The sequence below is a fragment of the Mus musculus genome, chromosome 8 (assembly GCF_000001635.26).
Source record: "Mus musculus strain C57BL/6J chromosome 8, GRCm38.p6 C57BL/6J".
NCBI lineage: Eukaryota > Metazoa > Chordata > Mammalia > Rodentia > Muridae > Mus > Mus musculus.
The window spans coordinates 127,777,323-127,798,808 of record NC_000074.6 but is presented as its reverse complement, the minus strand read 5'-3'; positions in this window follow the sequence as shown (position 1 = coordinate 127,798,808).

Sequence of the window (21,486 nt, the reverse complement as noted above, 5' to 3'; positions counted from 1 at the left end):
CCTCACGTATTCCATGTACAAATTCCCTTGTTGATAAGCAATTCTTTGCTCATTTTTTTCATTCTTTTTAATAATGATTTTTGAAGAGTGGGATTCTTCATTTTGATGAAGTCTAATTTCTCAAACCTTTTACACTTGTGGTGTATGCTTCTGGTCTTATATATAAGATGCCTTGACTTTTTCAGAGATGGCATAGGACTTACAATGTTTTCTTTCAGGAGTTTGATAGTTTTCTATATAGGCCTGTGGCCCATGTAGAATTAATTTCATATGTGACAAAGCCCATGTTCACTGTTTGTATGTACAGCTATACATTGTTTATTACAATTTGGAGTAATTCTCACCAATATGCCTTTCCAAGTCTGCTAAGAAATTCATGGAGCATATATGCAGGTGTCTGTTAATGTGTATTCTGTTCTGGACTTGTTTATCCTTGTGGTTCTTGTGGCTTTTGCTATTAGGTATGTGAGCATTTGCAATGTTGTACTCTATAATGAATTGACCCTTTATCATTATAAAATGACCTTCTTTATCATGCTAATATCCTTTGCTCTGAAAACTACTTTGTGTGATATTAATGTGGCTGTTGTAGCTTACCTGTAATTAGTGTTGGTGCAATGCATTTTTCTAGACTTTTAACCCAGTTGCGTCTTCACGGTTACACTGGATTTTGCAAATGGTGCATGGTCCTTCTCACTGTTATTTCTTCACCCGGCAGTTTCTGGCTTTTAATTTGGTTATTAGGTCTTTGTAGTCTGATACAGGTGCATTATGATTGAATTATTTTACCATCTCAATTTTATTTGCACCTGTTCTATATGTATCTTGTCCTTCTTCCCATTTCTCTTTGTCTTCGTTTGAACTGGACTATTCTTTTCTATTTACTGAAGAGGAGCTTATTGAGATAGGGTTCCTCATGTATCTCAGGTAGTCTCTAAACTGATGATCCTTCTGTTAGGTCTCGAGGACTCAAGAGGTACATACATGAAGACAAATCACCCCTCCAGGCAAACAAAATTAGTGCTGACCATACAACAGGAGTCTGAAGTAGAACTACAGGCCAGTGCTGAGACAGCTAAGTGTATTTTTAAGGTTTGGACATGGTTGGTTGGGAGGTGTCTCAAACCTTAGTTTAAGCCGGGCGGTGGTGGCACATGCCTTTAATCCCAGCACTTAGGAGGCAGAGACAATTGGATTTCTGAGTTCAAGGCCAGCCTGGTTTACAGAGTGAGTTCCAGGACAGCCAGGGCAGAGAAACCTGTCTTGAAAAACCAAACCAAACCAAACCAAACCAAACCAAACCAAACCAAACCAAACCAAACAAAACAAAACAAAACAAAACAAAACAAAACAAAACAAAACAAAACAAAACCTTAGTTTAGTTAACTAAATAGGCTTAGTTAATATGTGGTCTATATTACCTGACTGAGGTGGGAGAGCAAAGATGAGCAGGGTCATTCCTTCTCTGGATAGGAGAATGGGGCATATTTGTCACACACACACACACACACACACACACACACACACACATGTATGTGTGTGTATATATATATATAATGGTATATGTATGTGTGTATATATATGTGTACATATATATATATATATAAATAATGGTATATGTATGCGTGTCTTCAGGGCTGGCCACTGGTATTGGATTTCCAATTGGTTTGTGCTCCCTGGAGATGCTTCCTCCTACTGTAGGAATTCCTTGGTTGCCTGTAATTCTTTGTGTGAGTTGGGGCCTCTTTCCCCATCCACTCTGGAGTGTCTATTGTTTCTTTTATAGGTATCTTTCTACTAAAGCTTCCTGTTGTGGTTCTTTAGGGAGCATTCCTTTGCTGACAAACTCTTTTAGGCTTGTTCATTTCTTTTCCTTCCTTCTGTTCTCCCTCTGAGAAAGTCTCAGCTCCTGTCACTCCTCCAAGACAGCTTTAGCTGCTGGGCTTATACCTGACAGCTCTTTGAAGCCATTTCTTCCAGATTCTGAATTCTTGCTCCTTCCAATGTAGCTTCCACGGGGCTTCTCTCTGGTGGCACTAGGACTTTTTGTCTTCATTTCAGAAGCTTGGTGGTGGTGTGGATCTCTTCGGGTTTCGCATACACTCAGTTCTGTGTCACTGAGATGCACACTATCCACAAAAACTAGAAGCTTCTTAGCTGTTACTCAAAGGCTGGCTCGGCCCCACTCTCTCTTCCTTCTCTTGAGCGTAAGTGAACAAATGCCTGCTCTTTTGTTCTGCTCCTGGACTCTCCGAGGCTCTCTGTATGTTTATTCATACACTAGCTGCTCTGTTGTTCAGGCTGGACTGACTGTATTTTGAGTCTGTCCTCCACATCGTTAATTCTACCCTGTCATACCTGCTAACTGTTGGGCTCATTCAGCAAATTCATTGTTTCCTTTGTTGCAAACTTTCGGTCCTATAATTTCCATTTGGTGTTTTAAAAGTCATTTCTATTTTAAAATTTTCTTTCAGACAAATTATCAAGGACATTCTTTATGGTGGCAGCTTTAAAAGCCAGATTTCTGGTATGCAGGTGATCTGTATTATATTTGGAGATTCTGGCTTTTATAGTAGAAGATTCAACACTGTGTAGATATTTATGATAGCAGATAGCCATCTCATTTAGTTTGATTTGAGAGGTGCTGGTCTTATGTTCTGGACTGTGGTTCCTATTCAGATCCATATGAAACCATCCTATAGCCTTGCCTTTTCTGGTTCTGTTCACATGGCTCCTGGTCCATGTCGAGGCTGCTATGATAGTGGATGTAGTATCCCTAAGACAGGATATCTAGTGTTTCTGAGAAAGAAAATGGGTTATTTTGGGCAAAGGACTATGCTAGCCAGTTTTGTTCACTACTGTGGCAAAACAATTCATAAAGAGCATTTTATCTTGCCTCTTGGTTTTAGAACACCACAATTAATTCCCCCTGTAACCGCATGGAGCGTCGTGGCAGATGATGTGTGATACAGGAAGCTGTTCACTCCATGGAAATCAAGAGGCACCAAGCTCCCAACATCCACTTCAAGCATGTGCCCCAGAAACCCAGGTTTCTCCCATCAGTTCGCTGAGGCCTTTGTTTTCCACTCTATTCCCTCGGTGCTTCATTCTGGACAGTTGCTATTGCTGTCTTCATGTTCATCAACCTAAGGTGTGGAACTACACACACGAACTACAGCAGACACTGTGGGCGTCATCTTTTACAGCCTGACTTCAATCTTTTACATAATTTGGAATCTACCTTTAAACATTTATTCTTTCTTCCAGTTCTTTGAGCACAAATGGAGCTTTAATAATTATTTTTATGTCTGTGTCTATGAATTCTATCATATCCATGAACTGAGTCAGTTTTAAAACAGTCATTTTTGATGTGCTCTACTTCCTTGATATTTTTTTCCTTACCTGCTAATTTCAGTTAGATCCCAACACTGTGGTCTTTATATTGTTGGCTGCTACATAGTTTTATATTACTACCAATTTTCTTAAGCTTTTTGTGTATTGTAATCTGATTACTTAGGCACTGTTTGATTTCCCCTGGGCCTTGTTTTTAAGCAATGTCAAGCAGGATCAATCACACATTGCATCTAGGGACAATTTTCCTCCTTACTTAGGCAAACTCTCCCCCTGTACCCCTCTCCCTGCACTGCCCCTTAAAAAATGAAAGCTACAAAAGTTTTTCACTCTGACAACTGGGGAGAAGCTCTGGGTGGAGCTGCATGTCCACTCGCACCCTTTAGACTGTCTCTTCTGCAAGAAAGGGTCATTCCTCAGTAGCAACACACTGACTTACATCCAACTGATTATCAAAGGAGGACAGACTCCCAAGATCCTTAGAGTTTTCTCTTGGCAGCTCTCTCCTATCTGGTAACTTTTGCTGTGATGCCCAACCATTTTGATCTCACAATAGCCCAGCTCTCCCTGCTTCAGCTCACACTACTGACTCTGTATGGCTTCTTGTCACTGAGAACTGTCTCTACAAGTAAAGCTAAGTCTATCAAGGAACAGATTTCCTTTCCTTTCACCCCTTTATCTTTGTCCATCTTTACCTAGGATCTTGATACCTTGATATCTTGAGAGGTTTTATTTCATATATTACTTGTCGTATTTCAGGTATTGGGTGAGTCTCATAATTGTTCAGTTATTTTGGCCTGAAACTGAAATATGACCTTTTTTTTTTTGTTTACAATGAAGAAGAGGACCCTGGGAGGAACAACAGCAAATGTAGAGAAGGTTGTTGGAGGCGGGGAGGCTTTCATCCAGATGAGCTTGGAGGATGCGGTTGTGATGGGCAGAAGTGGTTAGACTCCAGAGATGCATAAGAAATAGAATCTCTAAGCTTTAGGGACTGATAGACTAATAAAAGAGAATGTATTGATGGAGAGGCACCAAGGATGCCATGAATCCCATGGGGGTGGGGCAATGGGGGAGGAGCTGATTTGGGGTGAGATGAGTTCAATATGGAATGCACATAACTTGGTTTTAACCGGATAGATGATTACTAACTCAAAGTCAGTTACTAAAAGATAAGTTTGAGGGAAAAAAAAAATGGGAAGAAGGAAGTTGACCATAAAAAATGGTAAGGAACAAAAAGAAAGAATTGTAGTTGTGCCTTGCCATGAAATGTCAAGGATCATTGCTGCTCTCCCTTGTAAGAGGTATTTATTTGACACCAAGAAGCACAAAAGTTTTACTGCCCAATGCTGACTGCTTTTCATATGCCAATAAAATTAAAACACCTTCAACTTTGGTTTTAGAATAAAGAATGTTAAAATTTTTTTACTAGTAGAACTTTTTTTTTATTTCTTTGAGATAGGGTCTGTTTTAGCCAACATTAACCTCAAACTCTGTTTGTAGTTAAGGATGACCTTGAACTGATCTTTCTACCTTCACTTACCAAGTGCTGTGATTAAAGGCTCATTCAACCACAGACAGGTTATGTAGTTCTGTGGCTTGAAGAGAGCTTCATGAAAGGCAGCAACTCAACTGAATCCTCCGATCTCACCTGGATGAAAGCCACCCCCGCTTCCCTACCCTCACCCCCACCTCCAACAGGTTTCTCTACACTTGCTGTTGTTCCTGTCAGGACCCACTACTTCATCAAACACAGAAGTATCTCAGGCCAAAATAAAGGAACAACTATGATGTAGGCAAGAACTCTACCAACTGAACTATAGTGTCCAGCACAAGAATAAGCATTTTATAATGACTTGCCTGTAGATATTTTTTCCATTCTTGAATTTGCTGACCCATACTATGAGGTTCCTATGTCATAAACTGTCACACTCTAACCATTAATATAAATGGTATATACCTATATCCAGAGATATCAGGGTTGAGGCAAATGAAGACAGGGCAAGCTATAAGAATTCATTTCGCCACTTAGAGAAGACACTGGGAATGGAAGTAACAAAATGAAAAGGAGCAGGGGAAAGCTATGTGCTATAAAGAGAAGGGTGTGTGTGTGTGTGTGTGTGTGTGTGTGTGTGTGTGTAACTGCTCATAAGAAAGCCATTATAAAATACTGATTCCATGGAGATTCTAAAATTAGCAGTTGAAGCCATTTCTATTTTGCACTGACATGTTAAAGCAGGCAGGGTCATTTGGGGCTGGGCCACAATTATCTGATTATGAACCAACATCAATAGAGCAGACATTTATGGGCAGCAATAGCAAACACCTACTGAATCCACCATCATGTTGAACATTGTCCTGTTTTTGAGATACAAAAATCACAGCTTAAATACTTATTTAACAAAACAGCATCCAGCTTACATTATTGACCTTTATTTGTCTGAAACGGAGTCTCTTGTGTGGATGTGAGCAGATGTCGGAGGATCTGTGTACCGAATCATCAAGACTTCAGGGGAGGTGTGGCTATCAAGCATACAGTTAATCATCTGGGGAAGGAGTGGAGGCACATTACATCAACTAATTTTAATAGCAATTCTAATGTGCCTTTAATTATATTTGATGTCTGTGAGACTCACTTCGTTCCTGATTGCTAGACATATTGGCAAATGCTGAGCCGACTTGCCTCTCTTTGTAGGCAGTGCACATCTGAAAAAGGAGGCTACATCTTCAACATATCTGTGTGTTGGGAACATACACTAGGGAACCACTGTTGGAGGGCCACTGGGAAAAAATACATCGGCCTTTAATTGTGCTTAGATTCTCTCTGCCCAGAATTTTGAGTCTAATACTTGGATCTACAGGTAACTCCCCAAATGTACACAAAGGTGTTGTCTGAGTTGGGTTTCTTTTGCTGTAATAAACACAATGACCAAACACAATGTGAAAAATAACAGATTTATTTGGCTTGCAAGTTACCATCTACCATGGAGGGAAGCCAAGGCAGGAACTGAAGGTAGGAACTTGGAGGCAGGACATGAAGCAGAGACATGGAAGATTACCGTTTACTGGCTTGTTCCTCATGGCTTTGCTCAGCCTACTTTCCTATATACCACCTAGAACCACCTTCCCAGGGGCGGGGCGGGGGGGGGTGGCACTGCCAGGGTGAGCTGTTCCTTTTCCACATCAACCATTAAGCAAGAACATGCCTTGCAGTCTTGCCCACGGGCGATCTGATGGAGGCATTTTCTCAGTTAAGATTCCCTCTACCCAACGATGTCTACATTTGTGTCAGGTTGACAAAAACCAACCAGCACAGCCTCGACTGCAGAATTGGGGTGGGGGTGTCATATAAAAATGCTAAAATGATCTAAATATTCATTCATAGTGGGATATTAAAATAAATCACAATATTATCATACTGTGGGAAAGAGTACAGTTATAAAATTAATAAGACAGTATTTCCATACATACCAGCCATGGCCATCTTCTGCTACATATTGATGTGTGAACTAAATAAAATACAGAGTGTCACATCGTGTAAGGGGGAGGGGTGGGAAGATGGTTGAGCATGTAGCATGTACTGGTTTCTTCCAGGATGATTAAAAAAGAACTGGAAACGGGACGACAAGGGTCAGAAGATGGGAGGGTTTACTCTTCATATACATCCTTTAAATATTTTACTGTGTAATATATAATCTTTTCAAAAATTAAAAATTAAAAATTTTTCAAATATTAAAATCATATGAACTCTATTATACATTTTAACACAGATTCGAGAAACACTTGACTGGAAGATGGAGTAGAGGTACTTAAGAATGGACCAAATCTTGTTAAAAATGCATATTGAAAGGAAATTAGAAGCTCCTGGTAAAATGGAGGATCACTGGGGAGAAGTCTGAGATGCAGAAACAGAAGAGCTGGGTCGTTTTCTTTGCTTGACACATGAGCTTAAAATTCTAAGAGAAAAATAATGACAGCTTTCCTGAACAGAAGACAAGCCTGAAAAGTCCTTTGTCCCCTGTCCCTCCCCCGCCTCTGCAACTGCTCAGCCTGTGCGGCTCCCAGCATTTAACAAGCTTTTATAAATAAACAGGTGGATCTGGACAAGGAGCAATGCCCAAGAAAACAGGAAAAGAAGCAATATCAAATGAAATTATGGGCAAAAAAAGGATGTTATTTCGTAGGATCTGAAGACTCTTCCTTTTACCATTCAGGAACAAGAATATATTTTACTTATCAGATTTCTATGTTATGAACTTTAAATATCTATCAAAAGTCTCCTGCATGGGTTGGAGTGACAGCTCAGTTTACAAAATGATTGCCCTGCAAGCATGAGACTCCAAGTGTATAAAGAGGAAGGCATGATGGCAGGCACTGTCCACAATCTGGAGAGGTAGAGATGGGAGGATTCCTGGAGCTCCCTGGCCAGCCAGCTTAGCCTAACCACAGCAAGCTTTAGGTCAGCAAAAGACACTATTTCAAAAGACAAGATGGGTGCTAGATAGATAGATAGCTCAGTGATTAATAGTTCCAGAGTTCCCAGACTTGATTCTCAACACTCCTTAGTAGCTTACAACTGTCTGTAGCTCTAGTTCCAGGAGTTCTAAAGACGTCTTCTGGACTCTGTGGCCAATAGGCACAGTAGTAGTTTTCATGCCTATAAGTAAGTAAACATTCATGTGCATAAGATTAAAAAAAATCTAGCTGGGCAGTGGTGGCACATGCCTTTAATTCCAGCACTTGGGAGGCAGAGGCAGGCAGATTACTGAGTTTGAGGCCAGCCGAGTCTACAGAGTGAGTTCCAGGACAGCCAGGGCTATACAGAGAAACCCTGTCTCGAAAAAAAGAAAAAAAAATTAAAAATCCTAAATTTAAAAGAATAATGATGCAGATTTCCCCTGAAAAATAATAGCTGAGATTATCCTCTGGCCTCCATACACACTTGAATGAAGGGACACATGCACACCCAACTGGGATGGACATTTATGTGATATCAAAGAATACAAATCTACTAGACCACAAGTGTGTCCTACTCAAGCAGCCCAAAGAAAGGACATCTGATCCTCTACAAGACCCTCTGTAAATGTGTTTCAGCCTAAGCTAATGGTTGCTGTTTTGTTCTGTAAGTGTCAAGAACTTTGATCACACTTGGCTTTCTGGTCTTTTGGCTTTCTGGGAGTATGTGTTAGAATCAGACATAAACCACAATGCTGTGCTTTACTTCTGTGTGGGGCTCAAACTGGTTTTACTTTTTATTGGTCTTGTTGATGTTACTATTTTGGCAATTTTAAACTTTGTCAATTGCGAGTTCTCATCCATATTGATTTGGATTTTCAAAGTGGGAATAGTGGGCAATCCGGGTATGGAACTTATCTAGACAATGGGGCACTAAGAAGATGTAGGGAATCCCTTATCCCTTTGTCTCAGAGAGTTTTTTTGAGCCTGACCAGTTATCAGTATCTACATCTAGAGTCCCCATGTCCTTTTGTCCAGATCAGGAGCATGCTTCATGAAGCCACTCTCTACAAATGTTGTGAATGTTGATGATGCATTCTTGGTCATCAACATGTAGATGGCCCAAGGGCCCTTCTCACTATCCCTTTACCAAGGTCAGCCAGGAGCACAACATGAATATAACAAGAACATACTAGTTGGGGAAAGATTCTCCTGAATATTGTAGTCCTCAGTTAAAGAAGTGATTTACCGTGTCAGAAATGTACTCCAAGTATCAAATATGCCTGGCTTTGAATTGTCCTTGAGCAAGGTCAATTCTCAGCCCAATGACTACCTTTGTCAACTGTGGTCATATTCTTCAAGTAGCTGGAGGTTCTTGGGCAGACTCCACTGTTAAAACTTTCCTGATTCTAGGCAGAACTTCTGAGAAGATTCAAAGCACATGTTCTCAACACGCACAGGTGGCCTCACTTTAAGGGTCTGGAAGAGCGGATGCCAAAGTCAGATGACAAAGTTGTGGGGAGAGGAAAAGAAAAACCAAAAAAATTAATGGAGATTTCGAAATTTTGTTTCCTGTCAGGGAGTAGGCGCCCACATTTCCTTCCTGCTCACCTCCCTCTGAGCTAGGACAGTTTGACCAAGCCCAAAGACCTCAAGCTAATTAAACTCACCCTTCTTTCTCTCTCCATTCGGATATTCCCCTACTGCTGCATCCTAGCCCCTGGTGGGTCTCCCATCCTTGTTGGTATTCATTGATGTCCCTACACACACTGGGGAGTGAAGTAGGAGATGCGCTAGGCATGAGTTATCACCAAGTTCACAACTTAATAAATATTTCCACTTTCAACTCCCCTGAAGCTCGAGTCCCACATAGCAGATCAGATTCTGACATAACCCATCTTCACACTGGTCCTACCTATCCCTCTAATGAGCTATGGGACAAACTACTGGGCTGACGGATCCCTTCTGACTGTAGTTAATATTGTGTCTGTTTTCTCCGCTGGGCATCAGAAATTTGTATTGCTTCTTGTGATTCGAGTTGGAAACACTTTATGATGTGGGGAATTAGAAGCGGTCTCTCAAAAACCTTTCTGAGAATCAGGTATACAACTAGGACTTGCCTATGAGGTAATCAAATATGAGAAAGGAGCCTTGGTGACCACTGGGTCACCTACGGTATAGTTTTTACTCATGTCAGCCAGTTACAGGGGGGTACAGCAAAGGACACAGAGAAAATCCAAATGAACAGTACCTAAGGCAGGTGTGTCAGCTTTCTATCACATGTGGCTGAGATGATCAATTTGTAGAGAGTTTTGTCTTGGCTCTGTGGATTTGAGTGAGACTGTTCCTCATGATTGGAATATAGAATGGAGTAAAAGCACTCACTTAATAGTGGGGAAGCAAAAGAGAGTGATGAAGAGACTGGGGTCCCATAATTCCCCATGAGAGCACCCTCCAGTGACCTAAGCTCTCCCCACAAAGTCCTAACTCTTAAAATATCCACCTAGCTGAAGACCAAAGCTTTAAGTCACGGGCCTTAGGAGACATATCACATATTTATTATCATAGCAAAGTATGAAGGAAGGGTGTCAGATACACAGGCTCCCTACAAGCCATGTTCCTTCCAGCACCCCATAGGTTCAACAACAAAGAAGTTCCATAAGTCCCTTACCTTGCATCCTGAGGAGGCTCCATTGTGACTAAGTTGACCATCGGTGGCCAATTCAACCTACTTTGTTGTTGGCAGATGATGGCTAGGGTTAGAAGGGAGGATACTAGATGTTCCAATCCTCTAGTTACAAGATAGTTCCATTAGGCATCTCTGATTATATACACAGATACTTACATTTTTGAGATTCCATAGGTTTCAGGAACTGTGTACAAGAACACAGAGATTAAGGCCAAATGAATGTAGAAATCTGTTATAATAGAAAATAGGACACTTCAGACCATTTTCATAACCTTCAAAGATGTCTCCCAGAGTGAGTTCACTATTCACAGACCTCTGCTCTATCTTCAAAAGTAGGGGCGGCCTCAGTAAGCATGTATCTTCACCTTGTCAGGAACCTGCCAGGGTCTGTGAAGCTGGGTTTAATCCCTAGTTCCCACATTTAAAAAATCAGTATGTGTGGAAAGAGAGAGATCCCTGGGGCTTAGTGGTCAGTTAGCCTAGACTACCTGGTGAGCTTCAGGCCAATGAGAGACCCTGTCTCAGTAATAAGGTAGACTTTGCCTGAGAAACACCACCAGGGGTTGTCCTCTGACCTACATAAACACACACACGTGTGTACACACACACACACACACACACACACACACGCACATAGGATGGGGGAATAAACGTGCTATAATGAGCTAAGATTACATCTTTCTCTGAGTATCTCCCTTTTCTTATTTTGCTTATGTATTTTATGTGCATATATGGAAGGGGGAAACTTGAGCATGACAGTGCACATGTAGAGATCATTGAACAACTTGTGGGGGTTACTTCTCTCCTCCCTCTATGTGGGTCCCAGGGATCAAGTTCAGGTTTCCAGGTAACACCATTACCTTCTGGGATATCTCTTCATTCTGAGCATCTTTGATATATTAATGCAATCGATAGATTTTTTGACAGGAAACAATGGAATCCTGGGGAAAAGGCAAAAAATTTTATTCCTTACAGCACAGACAGCAGCATTAGTATTGTCTCTATCAGTTCCTGTGCTTACCATAAGTGCTGTGGCTTGAAGCAAGGTCAGCCCAGAAGATTTCTGCCACATTGGATCTGCCTGCTGTTGAGGAGTGCTAAGGCTAGACAGTTCTTTGCCTCTGTGTGTATGTGTGTGTGTGTGTGTGTGTGTGTGCGCGCGCGCGCGCGCATGTGTGTGTTCACACACATGCGCACATGCACGCTCATATGCATGCAAGCACATGTAGAAGGAGAAATGACTGACTACCACCTACTCAGATGTAGCTAACAGGGTCAGTCAATGACACAGACACGGTTCAAACTATAGCCAAGGTCCCTAAAGGAAGGGCAGGACTGAAACAAAGGGTGCATAGCATAATATAGCTCCTTGGTGTGACCCAAACAAAGATAATATGGGATTCCTATACATATTCAGGCAAGAAAGAACCTTTATGTGGTCCATAGTTAATATGGGATACCCATACCTGCTGAGACAAGAAGGCACCTTTATTTTGACTATTACTAGTGGATCGGGGCTTAGGATTAATCATCAGTATGTTTATAGTTAACGTTATAAATAACATATAACAGTATATTATAATTAACAGCCAATAAACTCATTACACAGGTATCACATTTTCAACAGTCTCTTCTCATATACACACTGGTGAAGTTACTGTGACTCAGCAATAGTCCACAGGATAGTGCAAGAGCAAATTAGGAGTAGTAACACAGGCCCAGAAATTCACACCCAGAGACTGATACCCAACAGGTATATATCTATCTCAAAGCCTTACTTTAAAATGGTTTAATTGTACTTTTTCTGTGCATATGTGCACATGTGCATGTGTGTGTGTGTGTGTGTGTGTGTGCGCGCGCGCGCGTGTGTTTGTATGTGCTTGCCATGGCACCCATGTGTGAAATTTTGTTCTCTCCTTCCACCATGTGAGTTCCAGGGATTGAACCCTGGTTATGAGGCTTGGCAGCAAGTACATTTACCACTTGAGCCATCTTGTCAGCCCCAGACTTTAGTTTTTTAGAAATAAATGCCACGAATTTTGAGGAAGAGACAGACCAGAAGATGCTAATGACTGCAGCTTCCAAGTCAAATCACTTAATTTGGTGTTGCATGCTATGCTAATTTCCATTTTCCTCCAGAAAAGGAAAAGTAATTGAAGGTTTATCTTTCACTTCTTCTCCTGTGCTGCAAATTCCTTCCCTTGCCATTTGGCACACTGAACACACCTTTCTGTCTGCTCACTCATAGAAGCAGCTGCCTCAGGAGGATTTGCCATTTGCTGGGTTCCACAGCCTTCTCCTATTGTCTACTGGAGAACAGCCTTAGCCTGGGACCCTAGATCCGCAGATCCTCTGAAGATTAAAGGGGAAAATCTCTCTCGGGCTAGGATCTTCTTGTCTAACTTAATGGAAGCCAAGCAAGGTGATTTTAAGGGTATCTTCCAGCCCTGATAAGAGAATCAGTGGTAAGAGTAAAGAGATGTCACCAAAGTTGCTGCCTGAGAGGAAATAAGTTCAAGTCAAGGATCTCATCTAGTGAAATCTGCATTTTCTTCTCCACAGCTGCTCCATCTCAGATCTTAGGATGGCAGCATCTCCATCTTCTTGGAAGTCTCTCTCTGTCTCTGTCTCTGTCTCTCTCTCTGTCTTTCTCTCTCTCTCTCATTGTATCTTCTGGTAACTAGACATGCCCCAGGCTTAACATCTATCTACTCACAGTGAATACCATGGGAAGGGGGCACCCCTGTACCCCATTCCATCTTTATTATACAATTAATATTATCTATCAGTTAAAGGGCTGAGAAAAATAATAAAGAAAGTGGATAATAACAGTGAAGCATGCAGAGGAGCCTTTGAGCAAAGTTTAGCAAAACAGAGTCTAAGAAGCAGAGGTATAGGAAGCTCTCAACTTCCTGCTGGCAAACTTCCTGTTTCCTGGGATCTCAGGAAACATCAAGGAGGAGGTCAAGGTGCCATAGCAGGAGGCTGGCTCAGAAATTATTAGGGAGGATGGAATAGCTCAAGAAATAATTTTTTTTAAAGAATCAAGATGAGAATGTTACCAATTACTAGGGGAAGAAACAAGTTGCTGGCATTATTCCAGTATAAACAAGCTAGGGCATCAAAAAGACATCTCAGAGGGACTGTCCCCTGGTATCTGAGGAACAGAAGGCAAGGCTGAGAGGTTTAGCAAGTCCTTCCTTGCTGTCTATTTTGGTGCCTGGATAAAATGCTCTGTGGTCCCAAGGACTGCAAGATCCCAAATGGCATCCATGAAACCATCAGTGCTGGCTTTGGCCAATGGGAATAGAGCGGTCAGCATCCAATTAGGGCAAGGGTGTCCTGGAACACTCTGGAAATTTTGCTTCTGGAACTCAAGTTTATCTTTACCACCACATTTTGTCATAACTTCTAGGTCCTCATGGCATATTGAAGTTAGTGAGGAGCTTGTTTGAGGGAGGGCAACTTTTCCTGCTGTATGCATGTAGTAAGAGTACATGTGTAACAAAGTTCTTCTGACACCATTAGCATACAAATGTTCAGACAACGACCCCAGCTGCTTCCACGGTCTCTACCCAACTGGAGGTATTGAGAGACCTTGGATGAGCAACCCAAAACCCTGCACTGCAATGGCTGTTTATGGTGCACGTTTAGAAAGGACACCTGCCACTTCTCTTCTGCTTAGCAGAGAACATCAATGCTGTGTGTGCTGGAACACATCCTAAAGCACTCATTTCCCAAAGGTCAGGGCACCATCATGGGCCAGCCTCTGCTCTAAGACCACAGGATCTCCCACCATGTGGACAAACAGCAAGCTTCCAAGCTAAGGAAACTCAGAAAACAGCCCCAAGGAAACAGGTTCTGCAGGTAGCAGCCAGAGCCCCCAGGTGGCTAGCAACTGGATCTCTGCCTTATATTCCTAACTTGGCTTCCAAAGATGGGCTCTTCATACCAAAGATGGGCTTCTCATCCAAGAGATGGGCTCTCCATTCAGGAGATGGAGGACTTTATTCCAGAAACAAGAAGTTCATTCTTAGGGAACAAGAATCACAGAATTATTGTGCTAAAGCTCCTGGGGCAGCTCCACATGTTAGAGTAGTTGAATTCTAACTGGTTTTTTCTAGAAGAACGGATGTCTTTCAGGATGGAACTTGGCCTCATTCTTTAAAAGCTTTCCTCCCGATGAAAGGTTATATAGAGACCATAAAAGAGCTGAATTCCACCTTTAAAAACTCAAAATTGTTGCCTAGTACTAAAATGGAAAGATACCAGACAGGCTATTTTTAAGTTACTACTAGAGTCTTCAGAGCTTCAGTGTCATCTACTGCTGAGCTGATGACAGGCAGGGACTTTACAGGAACCAGTGGATCCGATTAGCACCAGGGGTCCACAAGTCAGGCAGGCATTTCCTGGCTATGAATTATCAGTGGCATCTTTAAACACAAATCGACAGCCAAAACCAGCACAGCCTTCTCTGGACTCTCAGAACCTTAGTGGGGAGCTACCCTACCCAAGTTTTATATTCTAATTTTTTTTTTTAATGGAAGAACATCTTGAGATTTTTGTTGTCACGCTGACATCTATGCTTGGGAGACTGCTACATGCCTGCTCCAGTGAACCAAGCACAGCTTAGTTAGCGATGTTTACATTTTGCACTTCGAGGAACACACATATGTAGACGCCAGACTGTGTGAAGTTTGTTATTGTGATAAGAGTTATAGAGATGCTTGTTGCTAATTGAGTCATTTCTACACTCTCCTGTCCCTGTGAAATTTCAGACACCAGATATGTAACGATGAAGTCAAAATTCTCTTCAGCTATAAACTAGTCATTCAACAACTGTTTGCATAAAACAATGAACTTTTAAGCTGGGAAATTTATTCCATAAGTAAAACCAACCACATTAGACACAGTCATTCTTAGAAAAAGATCTAATTAATGACTAGCAAGTAGTTTGTTTTTCCACACATATTGTCCTTAAACCTCTGGTGTTTGCTCCCTACCTATCCATCAGACATGGCTGCCAAAGGAGAAATTAGATACCAAGTAGCAGACAGCGGATAATGGAGGACAATGTCTGCTGGCTGATCCTGCTGGTTTAATAGCTCCTTTCTTTCCATGTGTATGTGTGCCTGCAGCCATTGTACTCATGGAACAAATGCCATGGAACTCTCTGTGTTCCACCATGAAGGAGTGTCCTTACACAACGCACAGCTCAGCTGCCTGTTTCAAAACAGATTTCTACATTAATAGAGAGAGAAATAACACCTCTTTCTCTAACATCTTTAACATGTTACCTACTACCTTTGTGTCTCAAGCAAAGGCCAGCCAAGAAAGGCAGGATTGAAGTCCATCCCTTCTCACTAATCAGAATGACAGGGCAAGTCTGTAAGGACCAGAAGATCTAGACTTAGACCTTATGGAACATATGGTTTCTATCACAATGGTCTAATTTGCTGACACAGTCTAAAAACCTTTAAGTCACTTGAAAATAAATATAGTGAAATTTGATGAGATTTATGGAAACTGAGATTTGAATTTTGTATAATTTTAACATGCCACAATATACCCCCCCTGTGCAATCAACAGCAAATATTAAAGACAGTAATAGATAGTTTTCTGACCCCTATCCTATAGACTACACTCTTTAAATGCATCTATGGCCACTGGAGAATTCACCAGTATTTCCATGTATTACATTTATGTCATTGGTTTTGCCACTATACTGAGGAATTAGATAGAGGGGGTCCAAGTGACATCAGATGAACTCACTGTGAAATTACCACCATAGCTTCATTCCGGTATTATGGCATTTACCAACTCTCTTGGGTCTTACTCAAACTCCTGGGCAGTGCTTTATCATGAAGAATCATGGCACTGATCACTTTGCCTGTTTGCTTAAATTGTTAGGAAGGTCACAAGCTACAGTACAAATGGGGAATCAAGAGATTAGTAAATAAAAGGTTTTTTAAAAGTTAAAGAAGGAAGTTCATAGCATGGGTGATTTGTTAATCAGAAGACGATTGCTAATCTGTTCAAGTCTAGCAATATATGTTGTATTGCACAGCAGATACTTGGTATAAATGCAACCCACCTCAATCTTGTGTATCTATATATACACTTTGGTTCTGAAGACCCAACCCAAAGTTCCATAGATGCTAAGCACATGCTTCCATTGAACTACATCTTTCTATCCTATCATGTTTTCTAGCCCAAGTTTTCCCTTTAAAAGTGGTTCCTCACTTTTAAAATATCATGTCCTGGCACATATTTTAGTAATTACGCTAATTAAGAAAGGTTCAAACAAAATGTTCAAGCATAATGCACTCATAAAGTTCTTGCTTCTGTATTTAAAAGCATAGGTGATTTGTTAATCAGATGATGATTGTCAAGATGCTCTCCAAAAGGAACAGCACAACCTCCAGGTGTAGAGCTATTGAGTGGTTTTACTATAGTGATGTTTTACTATCAAGGGTGAAGATTCATCATGAAGGGAGTCTCCAGCAGAAAAGCCCAGTAATGCCAGAAAACAAAGTGCAGTACTTCTGCAATAGAAGTGGGGCCACCAAGGGCAAGAGGATCAGAGACATCAAAAGCACAGTGACCAAGAGTCACTAGATCTCGGGACCCCTCTTAGAACATTTAAATCCTCTTCTCTCAGGTATTGAGAATGGAAATCTGTATTTCTCTTCACTTTTGAGAGAGCATCTCATATATGCTATGCTGGCCTGGAACTATTGATGTAGCCAAAGATGAGGTGAACTTCTGGCCTTCCTGCCTCTACCTCCAGACTGTAGGGATTATAAGGGTACCGCACTCAGTTTCTATGGTTCTGAGGATGAAATTTAGGTCTACTCCACATGCTGATCAAACATTCTAAGCTACATCTCCAGCTCAAATCTGCATTTTAGATGTGATTTCTAAAGAGTTCTTAAAATATCAAAAATTAAGTGATATCACCCAAGGACCCACAAGAAGGATGACTTAAAAAACACTCATGCACGTGGTTAGCACTGGGAATTTCCAGCAGATTGGCCCAGGGGAAGAGAGCTGTCAGGCAAAAATGAATGGTTTGGGTGTAAATGTAGAGCACAGATGATGGTGACCACAGCTGCCAGGGCCAACTTCCTTCTGTTCAGTTCCTGGATCCCTTCCTTACTGGCTGTCTGGCCTTGGGCCAGTCAAATTCAACTTCCTGGAGATGGATTCTTCATAATCACTACATTGTAAGGTGAGGGTATCAGTCAGCTGAAGTTTATTGGGATTATTCTGTGAGTCATAGAAGATCTTTAACCTCAGAAACTTAGTTTTCCCCTTAGCTAAAGCACAACTGCTCCTCCTTTTTCTCCTTTTTTTCCTCCTCCTCCTCCTCCTCCTCCTCCTCCTCCTCCTCCTCCTTTCCCTTCTCCTCACCCTTCTTCTTTCTCTTCCTCTTCTTTTACTTGTGTGTGTGTGTGTGGAGGGGTATGCACATGTGAAGTACCATGAGTATGGAGGTCAGGAAGTCAATTTGTGGAAGTCACTTCTCTGCTTCCTCCATGTAAGTCTCAGTGACTCAATTCAGATCATGTTTGTCAGCTTGGTAGGTTTACCCACGCTCATGGCTTCAATATGCTTGCCTCAGGGAGTAGCACTATTTGGAGGTGTGACATTGTTGGAGTACGTCTGTCTCTGTGAGCGTGGGCTTTAAGACCCTCATCCTAGCTGCCTGGAAGTCAGTCTTCCACTAGCAGCCTTTGGATGAAGATGTAAAACTCTCAGCTCTGCCTGTGCCATGCCTGCCTGGATATTGCCATGCTCCTGCCTTGATGATAATGGACTGAACCTCTGAACCTGTAAGCCAGCCCCAATTAAATGCTGTTTTTTATAAGACTTGCCTTGGTCATGGTGTCTATTCACAGCAGTAAAACCCTAAGACACCCGCCTAACTGTCTTGGCTCTTGAGTTTCATTATGACATCATTCTTCTGTTCTCAATGACCCTCTTCCTCTTCCCAACTTTCAACTTCAGCTTCCATGCCTTTGTGTGTGCATGATTCAATAAGTTTAATTGGGGTTGCTTTGTAGTGTGTGTCAAGGTTTACTTATAAGCGCATAGGCAACATATGATGGCTGCATCATTGAAGAAACTGACTCATGGGTTCTTATCAGACCTCACCACACCTCCAATTCTCTGGTCCTTTCTCTCCTTTTCATTTGCATGCACCCTGTCTTATAGCCAAGCTCAACTACATAGAAATGAGGTTGAAGGTGTGCTACATGGAAGTCATGGGGCAAAGCTCACACAACAAAGTGTGGTGGGGATTTTTGTAGTGTGTGAGAGAAATCAAAATGTTGTGAGAAAGGGGAGTGATGAAGGGGAATGGTTCTTGCACAAAAGGTTGAGGAATAATGGAGAGGAACAGTTCTATCAGAGTAAGCTGATGAACTTCCACAGTGCAGCTCAGGCTCCTGGCTCACAAGGGGATTTTAAAGGGGGAAGGTATTAAAGTAATTCTGATGCCTGCTGAGCTTTGGGGCCTCAGAGCTGCCCAGGAAACACCCTAATTAACAGAAGTGTTAAGATTTCCTGTTGGGTGTGGTTAAATCAAACCAATGCATAATAAAAGAAACCCTTGTTTTCTGGGATCATGGCCTTATTCTAAAAGACCTCATCAGTGGATACCGAGAAGCTATCCCAAAGATGAGATCCGCTCTGTTCTTGAATTAAAAATTATGGCCCATGAATTGTAAAGTATAACAATAGCTGCAATAAAATGACTGAGAAACCCAAATTCATCTAATCACGCATCCATCTGGCTCATTCAAGCACACACAGTGCACAAAAGACTATGGTTGCTGCCTGCCTTCCCTCTGCTTTCCCTGAATAGAGTGTCAGGAGATCACCATCAAACCCTGTGATAAACACTCACATTTCCACAAATGTAGATTGTGTTTTAGAGAGATCAGCTTTAAATTAGTTTATTAAAATAGGATAAAACCCAGAAGTCTAAAAGAGCAGCGTTAATATTCTGCTCAAATCATCTCTTGATTTCTGTTTCGAAGGGCACTCACTGTAAGACAGCCTGGTTTTTATTACAGTGAAGAAAGGGACTCCTTCCATTAATCAGACAGAGCCATAAAAACAGGTTTCTCTAAAAGCCGATGCCTGACAAGTCCAAGTGCAAAGTTTGATTTTGTGAGAAGGTAAAGAATCTCTTTAGAAATATTATAATCAATTCTGAAAACTTAATTTTTTTTAAAGCTCCGTGGCATTTTAGCTATTGTGATTTCAATACCAAATGTTCCTCCAAGTGATCTTATTCTGTCTCGTGGAAGAAAATGAACTATTTAGCTCCGTGCTTAATGGCTAACTCCATTCAGTGTATCCATTAGGGCCATCCCCCAGACAGCTCTGATCGATACATCTGGTTATGAACCAGAGGTCCTTGCAGCCAGCGATACTCAGTGGAGATAAAGAGCTGAGGGCCCTGGGTGATTGATGCTTTCACAGCAGTGTCCTGACAGGTGAAGCTCCACAAGGCAGAGTAGAAAACCATATGAAGGCAACCAATAGGTCTTGGGGGAAAAGCTGGCCAGCTTGGCCAGGAGTCCCAGCTGAGAGTCAACAGAACTGAGCCCTGGTGCTGCCCCTGGGATTTCCTGTGGAATCTGGACTCTGTCTACATCTTCTGTGACAAAGAAGTTCCCTGATCCCCAGGGACTCTCTTGGAATCAGGCTATGGAGTGCTTCCAGTAGGGAGTCACAGGGGTGCTAATCAAGGAGGCTGTTCTCCCTGCACTCCTCATTCCTACCCTGCAGATTGCTCTGACTGGCAGCTGTGACCTGCATCCTTATGGCAAGCACAGCCTTCCAGGTATTTGGACATATTCTAAGAAGCTCTAGCTCAAATCCCAGAAGGGTAGCCAGCAATTAGCAATGGCAAGGCCTTATCACTAAGAGCCTTCCAGTGTGACAGTCTCACTCATGCATTTGAATAGACAGGTGTGCAGCCATGCGAACATACTCCCCTCATCTAAGTGGCAGAGTAGAAAGGGAATTCCAAATATTGTACAATTTAACTGGAGAACTTTGAAGCTCATTAAAAATGTGAAGAATTGAAGTCACAGTGTTCGTAAGAAACACTGAAGCATAAGAAGGTCTGGAGAGATGGTTCAGACAGTAAAGTGCCTGCTGCACCAGAGGCAGGTTTGAGAACCTGAAATTGATACCCAGAACCCAGGTGAAAAAGCTATCCCTGGTGGCATGTGGTGGTAATTCTAGCACTGGGGAAGCAGAGACTGAAGAATCTCTGAGATGCAAAGGTCACCCAGCCTGAACTAGCTGGTGAGCTTCAGGCCAGTAAGAGACCCTTTCCCAAAACATGAGGTAGCCAGACTGACCACTAGCTTCCCATGTACATGGGCAGGCAGAAGCACACATAGACACACAAACAGCCACATATTCACATATGTGATCACATACATGAACACAGACATAATCACACATGAAATGTTTACTCACATACACACTCAGACACATGAAGATGTACCTGAACACTCACTCACATACATTCACTGCCATACTTACACGTTTGAACACTCACATTCACACATCATTCTAGGTACTTTTTAACAACTTGACAAAAGCTAAAAGTCATCTTAAGAGGCGGGAACTTCAATTAAGAAAGTGCCTCCATAAGATTGGGATGTAGGCAAACCTGCTTAGTGATTGATGTGGAAGGACTCAGCCCATTTTGGGTGGTGCCATCCTTGGGTTAGTGTCCTGGGTCTATAATAAATCATGCAGAGCAAGCCCTGGGGAGCAAGCCAGTAAGCAGCACCCCTCTGTGGCCTCTGCCTGAACTCTACCTCCATGCCCCTGCTCTGCTGGAGTTCCTGTCCTGGCTTTCTTCAGTGATGGTCTATAATGCAGAAATACAAGGTAAACAAACCGTTTTCTACCAAAGCTGCTTTGGTCATGATGTTCATCATGGAAATAGAAATTTTAAC